At 39.4% G+C, this 9,620-nt stretch overlaps 1 long non-coding RNA gene across 1 annotated transcript; it reads left to right on the forward strand.

Moving 5' to 3' along the window:
* Window positions 1-470: 470 nt before the first annotated feature.
* On the forward strand, window positions 471-2,929 carry LOC146620328 (uncharacterized). The gene is made up of 3 exons (XR_014906668.1): window positions 471-1,649; window positions 1,839-1,975; window positions 2,062-2,929. It is a non-coding gene; the product is annotated as an uncharacterized LOC146620328 (long non-coding RNA).
* The last annotated feature ends 6,691 nt before the right edge of the window (window positions 2,930-9,620 follow it).

Here is a 9,620-nt window from a genome sequence, read left to right on the forward strand (position 1 = left end):
CTGGATTCTGGTTATGTGGCCCGCAGCACCTATAAGGTATTTCAACATTGTTCATTGTATAACTTATTTGTAGTTTTTAGGGTTTCTACAGACAAAAAAAATGTTCCTTTTTCTGTATTTTTTAGAACAAGCTCGTCCAGTGTGCCTGCATTCCAGCTTCTTAGACTCTACGCAAGTGGACAGAGTATCAGTGTTTGGCCACTCTTACAGACACTGACTTCTGTCAATTCACTTCTACTGATCGGGCACCTCACTCCAGGAAGACAGAGGGCTGCAAGCCTGTCATCATTTCCAGTGTGGCTTTGTATTCTTGGGGTAGCATCAGATTTTTCCCACAAATATTCAAAGGTAACACTTGTTTTAAGCTTAGTTATTAAATCAAAAGTCTTCCCTTGTGTCATGTCTGTGAAGGTTCTCATGATGTCCTTTGATGTAGTCTCTCTCTTCACTTGCATACCCACTACAGAGGCCGTGGAGACTGTCAGAAAACGACTGCAAGAAGACAGCTCCTTGGAAGACAGGACCAACTTCACACCCGATCAGATGTGCACACTGTTAGACCTCTGCCTCACCACTACATATTTCAAATACAACGAGGGTTTCTACAGACAAAAACATGGCTGTGCCATGGGTTCCCCTGTGTCACCTGTTGTAGCCAACCTTTACATGGAGGAAGTGGAAAGGAAGGCTCTTGGCTCTTTCAAAGGAAGAGTACCCAGCCACTGGTAGAGATATGTAGACGACACCTGGGTCAAAATCAAAAGGCAAGAAGTGGAATCCTTCACTGCGCACATTAACGCCGTGGATAAAAACATCAAGTTCACCAGGGAAGACACAAAGGACGACTGTTTGCTTTTCCTGGACTGCGCTGTGCACATTGAAGAGAACGGCAAACTCAACATCGAAGTTTACTGGAAGCCCACACACACGGACCAGTACCTCCTCTTTGACTTCCATCACCCTCTGGAACACAAACTTGGAGTAATTAGGACACATCCCCCCCCGGGCAGAACATGTTCCCTCTAAGCCTGAAGGGAAAAAGAAGGAACACACACATGTAAAGGAAGCACTCAAAACGTGTGGCTATCCTAATTGGGCGTTTATAAAGTCAGCAAAGATGCACAGAAAAGAACATCAGATACCAGCGAGGGAGGATAAGAAAGACAGATGCAACAACATTGTCATCCCCTATGTACTAATTAGACTTAGTAACCGACACCCCATACCAGCATTACATAGACACTTGGGGGCTGAGCTGGGTGGGTGGTGTTAAAAGCACTTGTTTTGTAGATATATTTTTTCAGACACGGCACAGTCTCCTTTGTGGCAAAACCTTCAAACTTCACCATCCTCAGCTGAAACAACAACATCTTAACACCATCTTCATGAACTGCTGAGCCAAACTTGATCCATCAGTGCTGGACTGCACAGATAACTACATGCCACAAGGAGACTGCTGTGTTATGAACTGCCATACCAGTGTGTCTTCAATGGAGAAGATGACACACCCATCACCTGACCTCCTGCCTGATCTGGAGACCATCATCATGCTGCCACACTACACACCTCTGAGACCATCAATGATGACTCATACTGAGGAAACTGTATTTCCTGTCAGAGATGCTCAGTGATCCTCAGAGCAGAGAGCGGTATGATTCTTTATCTTTGATTTAAAAAAACAAATGTCAGTGTTTTTTAATTCAATTAATTAATTTAAATCCTGTTTATTGCATAAATAATTCCACACTCAAATGATTATACTTGTTGACACTTTTTGAGTTTTAATTCACATTATGGATTACAAATCTATGCTTTTTCTACTCTGTCTCTCTGTGCAGGTATTGCTGTCTTCTGAGTTCTTCAGTGTTCCAACTGAGACATTCAAACCTCACTGCAGAGCTCATGTCTTTCCTCACCATCATGTGAGTGTGAGATTGCTCTGGATTCTGGTTATATGGCCTGCAGCACCTATAAGGTATTTCAATATTGTTCATTGTATAACTTATTTGTAGTTTTTAGGCCTTAACACAAATAAAATGTTCCTTTTTCTGTATTTTTTAGAATAAGCTCGTCCAGTGTGCCTGCATTCCAGCTTCACAGAAAAGAACATCAGACACCAGCAAGGGAGGATAAGAAAGACAGACACAACAACATTGTCATCCCCTATGTAGCCGGTGTATCAGAAAAACTCAGGAGAGTTTTCTCCAAATACGACATCCCAGTGTACTTCAGACCCAGTAACACACTCAGACAGAAACTGGTTCACCCGAAAGACAAAACTCCTAAACACAAACTTAACAATGTGGTGTACGCTGTACAGTGCAGCGAGGAATGCCCAGACTTCTACATCGGAGAGACCAAACAGCCACTTCACAAGCACATGGCACAACATAGAAGAGCCACCTCCACGGGACAAGACTCAGCAGTTCATCTGCATCTAAAGGACAAAGGTCAGTCTTTGAGGATGCCAATGTTCACATTTTGGACAGATGGAGGAGTGAAAGAAGCCATTTACGTCCACTGTGAGCGACCATCTTTAAACAGAGGCGGTGGTTTATGACACCAACTGTCTGCCATCTATAATCCAGTTTTGAGTTCCCTCCCCAGACACCGTAACGTCCACTCACATCCTGGGAGTGGGCGTGGGTGATTTCCTGACCTCGGGAAATCACATGATAGGGTGGGGCCAGGTTTCACAATGAGCTCACCCGAAACCCTGGCTGATTGGGACCCACACCCACTTTCACACCTTGGCTCATGTGATTAGGTAGAGGATCATCAGGGGGTTCTTTGTCCCTCTTTGGGGGGAAACTCCCACTGGGTTTAAATCTGGGACTCTCCACCATTGACCCTTAGAACTGAAGAAGCTTCTCGGATGAGAGGTGAAACGTCTTCAAGGAACTCAAAGAAGTCCAGACGCTTTTCTTTCCAAGCTCCTTAGACTTCACTTGTGTTAATTACATTTTATTTGTTGTTGTTTTCTTTTAGATTTATATGCAGTGATTGGATGTGGTGGAGCTTTGTTAACTGTGTGGAAAACATCTGTTTGTGATGATATTTACAATGAGGCTTTAAGGTGACAGTTTCCATGTAATTTCAATCCTCTTACTAAGCAAAAACATGTTTGCAATTAACATATTTTTTCAGTTTTGTCTTTTGGATTTATGGTTAACATTCCTCTGTGACAGCAAATACTAAACTGGTCCAAGTAACCAGCATATCATTGGTCAAAGGCAAAAAGGACCACATGTCACACTAGCAATGAATTTTTGACTGTGTTTGTGTTAGTATAGAGTAGGTCTAACAGTGGTTTTCCACATCTGCTCTAATATATATAGATAATGGGTCAGACATATAAAGTCATTTTGAAAAGTTCATAAAGGTCATTTATATGTGTTCCTCTTTATCATTTTATATCAGGTCAAACAGCAGACTTGAGTTTTGATCAGGGTAGAACCATAACATTCATGCTAATGGTTCTACTGTTTACAGTTACTTTATGATGGATTTCACCCTGGTCACAGCACTATCTGAAAAGCTGTTAGAGGTAAAGTTAAGCCAATTAATACCTCATCATAAGTCACTCTCTAACGCAGGGCAGTGATTATTATTCACTGTAATTTATTCCACAACAATGTTCTTTATTTGATTCTTTAAATATGCACATCGATTGTTTAGCTGTGTGACTCTCCACACCTGAAATATATCACAATGTGGACTTCATTTCGACAGTATTTTGTAGATTGGTACCATATTTATCATCGAATCATCTTGTGCATTTATTAACTAAATGTTGTTTGGTTTTTTTTTGTTTGTTTGTTTGGGGTTTTTATGTTGCCATTTTTACATTTCACCAACTGTGTAAATTCTGCAATTTTACCTTGGTTTTGTTTCACATCAGTTTATCTGCTGGCTGGTATTCCTGTCTTCCTTCTCTCACCCCAACCGGTCGCAGCAGATGGCCGCCCCTCCCTGAGCCTGGTTCTGCTGGAGGTTTCTTCCTGTTAAAAGGGAGTTTTTCCTTCCCACTGTCGCCAAAGTGCTTGCTCATAGGGGTCATATGTCATATGATTGTTGGGTTTTTCTCTGTATCTATGAAGCGCCTTAAGGTGACTTTTGTTGTGATTTCTTGCTATATAAATTGAATTGAATTGGTTTTCTTTCTTTTCTAATGTTTCTGGTCATTTTTCACAGTTAAACAAGTAACTTTGAGGTTACTTCATCGTTTTCAGCTGTTATCTGTATAAATTTTTTTCCTAATAATTACATTTCTGCAAAATTATAGCAGTTCTGGTAAGTTGTAATATTTCTGCCAAGTTATTAATTTTTTAATCAATTATTACATTTCTGCTAAGTTGTAGCTTCTGGTAAACTACAACATTTCTGCTGAATTGTTATGTTTCTTCTAAGTTATTGCATTTCTGCTAAGTTATTACATTTTTGCTAACTTGATGTTCTTCTGCAAAGTTATTAAAATTTCAACAACTTTTTAAACACTGACTTTGATTTCTTCAGCTTCTTCAGCTATTTTCAACTATTTTCAGCAGACAGCTTCAGCTTTACAGTTTCCTCTAAGTGATTGCAGTTCTGCTAAGTTATTCCATTTTAGCAAAGTTCCTTTGCTTCTGCAAAGTTTTTACAATTTCTGCAACTTTTCAGCTTTTTCAGCTACTTTTTGCATACAGCTTCAGCTTTAAGCATCCACACTGCATTTTCGCAGGAAATGCAAATTTTTCTAGTTAGTGTGAATGCTTGAAAAGCATTCACAGTATTGTTCTTCTAATCTTTATTATTAGTGTGAATGCTTGAAAAGCATTCACAGTATTGTTCTTCTAATCTTTATTCTATTTTATTCTTCCGTACGTTTTTTGAAAGCCTACTCCTTCAAAACCGTTCAACTTAGAAAAACCATTCAAACATCGTTAGATTCCTATTATTTTGGACATGACTGCTTCTATTTTTCTCATTTTTAACATTTATATTTTTAATTTTATTCAACTTTATTCAACAAAAATTTCCCATGTATTTCAATGGGGAGACCCTTCAAATTCTCATTCAACTTACTCATTTTTAAACTCTTACTACTTCCACATACATTGACATAGAGCCACCATTCAAACTTTAAAACGAAGACAAGACATTCAACTATTCAACTTGTATTTATCTTTTCAATATCTATTATACTTTTTCTTCAGTTCCAGTTTAAGTTTCATGATGTTTTTTCACCCGTTTCAAAATTTATAATGGGTGTGTATGGGACGGAATGTTGGGGCTAGAGTGAGACAGCTCAACTGCTAGAGTGAGAGGAGCAAAAAAATTAATCTTAAAATCTTTTTTAAAACTGCTGCTGTGTCCGCAGCGTTTGCTCTACAGGTATGATTTTACCCTCAAAACGTAGCCATGGCTGTCCTCTTTCATCCAATGTGTTTACTATTGTACTAGGTGTTATGGTTCTTTCATAAATGTCACCAATGCACAGCCTCCTCCCTCCAACTCTTCCATAGACTCTAATGTTAAAATGGCTCAGAAGGTTCGTTTGAAAATCAGAAGAGCATGGTGTCTTTACACTGTCACCACGTCCATATAATAAACTCCACAGGCATGAAAACTGAGAATTCAGTAGACTAGAAGCTGCTGTCGCTCACGGTGAAAGAATTTCGTCAATACGACTTGTACTTTTCATATGGGAACAATTTGTTTCGGCCTGACTTTTCTGTTCATTTTAAGCAGCAAAAGTGAGGTGCATGTCTGTGTCGTGTGTATGGAGCCATTGGGTGCAGTCACTATAGCAACCAGGCTCACACCTGCCTGCTTAACGAGCTCTCTCTCACTCTGCCAAGGTTAAACCTAAAAATGTTAGATTGTAGTAAGATTAACTTTTTCAATAGTACAATAAGACAGATTTGACAGGGTTTTGCCACAGATTAATAGTTTTTCAGTAGTTAGTATATGCCAACTAAGTAGAGCATTGTGATTGGCACAAAGGTTTTTCAGATCTGGGCAGTTGGAGTCAGTTGATGACTTCAAAATCATCCTTTCTGACTGGATAATTAAAGCTCTCAGCATCTATCGGTCTTTAGTTAATTTTCCCACCTTTTAACTAACGTTTAACTAATCTAATCTCATTTAATGTCTTTGTTTATAGTCTGTATAGTTTATCTCCCCACGAATACACTCAAAGTAGTCTTAAAATAAAACCCACAAAACAGTTCAAGATTTAATACTTTTTATTTGCTCATTTAATGCCAGTTGCCCTGTTTTTCTGTATGTCACTCATTCGCTTATACTTGGGCAAAAAGGACCAATTTGTACACTAGTATAGTGTATTTTTTCCCTCTATCTCTCTATGTCTGTCACACACAGAGACCAACACACAGACATGTATATGCTCATTATTGCTGTTCAAACTGATGCTCAAATTTCCAAGCACCACCTGAACGCCTCATCTGTTTTTAACCTATCACTGGACCAACTGTCGTCATTCCGCTTTGCTCTCTGCTGTGGTAAGTACAGTAAACTCAGTACTGCAGTGTTTTATTTTTATGATGGAAAAAATACATGTTTGACATTTAAACTCACATATCAAGTCCAACAGAGTTAAAAACAATTCAAAGAAGAAAGAAAGAAAAAAGAATAACCTTCGCTATCATTTATATACGTTTATTACGTTTTGCTGTTAGCAGCAGTGCTAACGCTAGCTTCAATGCTAATGCTAGCAACAATGCTAACGCTAGCTATAGTGCTAACACTAGCCTTAGCAGTTGTTAACTGACAAAAATAATATTCCTGTGATATTTCTTGCCGGTCAGTGAGACAAAAGTAAGAAATTAGCTTTATTATTGCCATTGTGGCTCAGTTTTAACAGTAAGAGTGCTAGCGCTAGCAATGCTGCTAGCGCTAGCTGCAATGCTAACGCTAGCTGCAATGCTAACGCTAGCTGCATTGCTAACGCTAGCTGCATTGCTAACACTAACTGAAGTGCTAATGCTAGCCGGAATGCTAGCGCTAGCAGCAATGCTAAGGCTAGTAACAGTCTAACAGTAGCCTTACATAAGTGGCAATACTTCAGTTAACTAGTTTGAATTGTAAAATGACTGCTGTATCAGTTGGTGTGCTATATTACTCTATAATTACCCTGCTGACTAGAAGTTCAGTGTATCATGTCGTGTGGGCTTTGTATTTCTGTTAGTCTGATAACACTGTACAGACAACTAACGTATTATTTCTCGTTTCTTTCAGGAACCTGACTGACACTGTGCTTTGCCTGGTAGGTGTGCACATACTGTAAGAGAAGTAGACCAAAATAAAAAAATTATATGACTAATATAAGCTGTAAAGTGATGGGTTCAAACTTTGTGCTAGACCTTTTAAACACAATTTTATAATAAATACACATAAGTGCAGCTTAACAATTGGGCTAAAATATTTTTTTCGTACATTTTTGTAGTCACACTACATGTGATTAATTAATGATTCACTCAATCATATTTGTATTTAAAAATATTATTGCTGAATTTAATTAAATATTTATTCTTTTAAAAAGTGCCCAATTATGCAACTTTTTGCACATGGCAGCCGACAACAGTTTAGCTTGAATATTTGTTTTGTCCTTTTGCAGTAGTCACATTTAGTTCATACAATTACCATGTGATATAATTTTAATAAAATTATTTTTTTTTCTTGTTTTTTGTTCAGAGTGTGTAGAAGAAGAAGAACAAGGACCAGATCTCCAGTCTTCTCTCTCACATCCCAACCCCCCAACCCCTCTATCCTCTGTCCTGCTCCACCTATTGTCTCTGCCTTCTTTCCATCTGTATTTCACTCTGTGGTTTGTGAGAAATTTTGCCAAACCAACAATCCTTTTGCGGTTTGATTTAAAGCCGTGTCTCTCCTGCTCTGTCTGTTCTCTCTGCTAAATTTTCTCTCTACCTGTTTTTCACTCTTGGCTTGCTGCTGAAAAACGCCAAGCCAACAAAGCAATAAAGAGTGCATATTTTGCCTCAACCTATGAACAAACTGAACAAACAAAGAAAAATCTGCGGTTTGATTTAAAGCCGTGTCTCTCCTGCTCTGCCTGTTCTCACTGCTAAATTTTCTCTCTACCTGTTTTTCACTCTTGGCTTGCTGCTGAAAAACGCCAAGCCATTAAAGCAATAAAGAGTGCATATATTGCCTCTACCTGAGAACAAACTGAACAAACAAAGAAAACTAATTCACGGTTTGATTGTGATTTCCCAGCCGTGTCTCTCCTGCTCTGCCTGTTCTCTCTTCTAAATTTTCTCTCTACCTGTTTTTCACTCTTGGCTTGCTGCTAAGTTGTGCCAAGCCAATAAAGAGAGTGCATAATATTCTCTCAACTGAAGAACAAACTGTCAAACGCAAGACAACTGTTTAAGACAAATAAAAACTGAAATATAAAAACAAAGACAACATCTCCTGGTGTGTGCCACTCTTATCTTGTGAACAATTTTTCTAAAGACTAAGAAACACTTGCAGGTGTGTGAAAATGCCAAGGAAGCAGAAAAAGTCACAAGCTGCAAAACAACGCTGGAAAAAGTTTCATGAGTTTCACAGTGTACCAACATGTGAACAAGCTGAGTTTGATTTTCCTCAGAGCTCTGCAGAAGACAGTGTGTCTACAAAGACCAATTCTGACAGTGTCAAACAGGCAGGTCAACATGTTCCTGCACATGTACAACAGGTATCTTATGCTGATGCTGTAAAGAGTGGACTGCAGCATGAATTTAATGAACAACATGAGGTGTCATGTGACCCACAGGTGGGTTATGCTGATTTTTTGAAAAGAGGCTGTCACAGTGATGTGGCAGGACCATCTCATGCAGAAAGACTGAACCTTGAAAACCAGCCCTCTGTTATACATGTCTGTGCATCTCGCAGCCAGGCTCATCCTAAATATGGAGACTCCAGAAACAAGCAGTGCACATGTAACTCACTCACATTTCTTGCTTTCCTTCATGAGAATGAAAACATGACTACAGCTGACCTTAATCTGGTCTTGGATAAAGGTGATGTGATGTACAAAGAGGCCAAGAAAAGATTTCCTAAAAATATTCATTTGGCAACCGATGAGCTGCCAGACAAAGTTGATGCTCGCAGGTCTATGTATCATGTCGACATGACACAGCCTTCCCGGTATGGGACATTTGAAGAACCTCCAGAGGAGGCAGTAGATACCTTTCTGAGCTTAGAAGCAGGACTGAGCTGCCTGTTGTCAGATGTGCAGTATGCCTTACTGATTATGAGTGGATTGTGTATCGCAGTGTTCAGATCCACATCAGGCAAATATGGTTTCTTTGACCCACACTCCAGAACACCCAGTGGTCTTCCTCAGTCACGTAATCGTGGTACAGCTGTGATGCTGAAATTCACACTCCTCAGTGACATGATTAAGAGGCTACAAGATTCTTATGAAATGATGGAGATATCACCCTCTTGTAACTATGAACTGAAGCCTGTGCAGTTCTACAGTATGAGCACAGTCAACCTGAGTGATACTATCACAGACACAGTCTGCAGACCAACAGCTGCCACTGCTGTGGCACCTACTCACTCTGATACAACTGTTGATGAAGCAAACTCCTCTACTCCAAGGAGAAACA

Source organism: Diplotaxodon limnothrissa, linkage group LG13, assembly GCF_057381915.1.
Source record: "Diplotaxodon limnothrissa isolate DT_005_m linkage group LG13, D_limnothrissa_male_GT1.1, whole genome shotgun sequence".
NCBI classification, from domain to species: Eukaryota; Metazoa; Chordata; class Actinopteri; order Cichliformes; family Cichlidae; genus Diplotaxodon; species Diplotaxodon limnothrissa.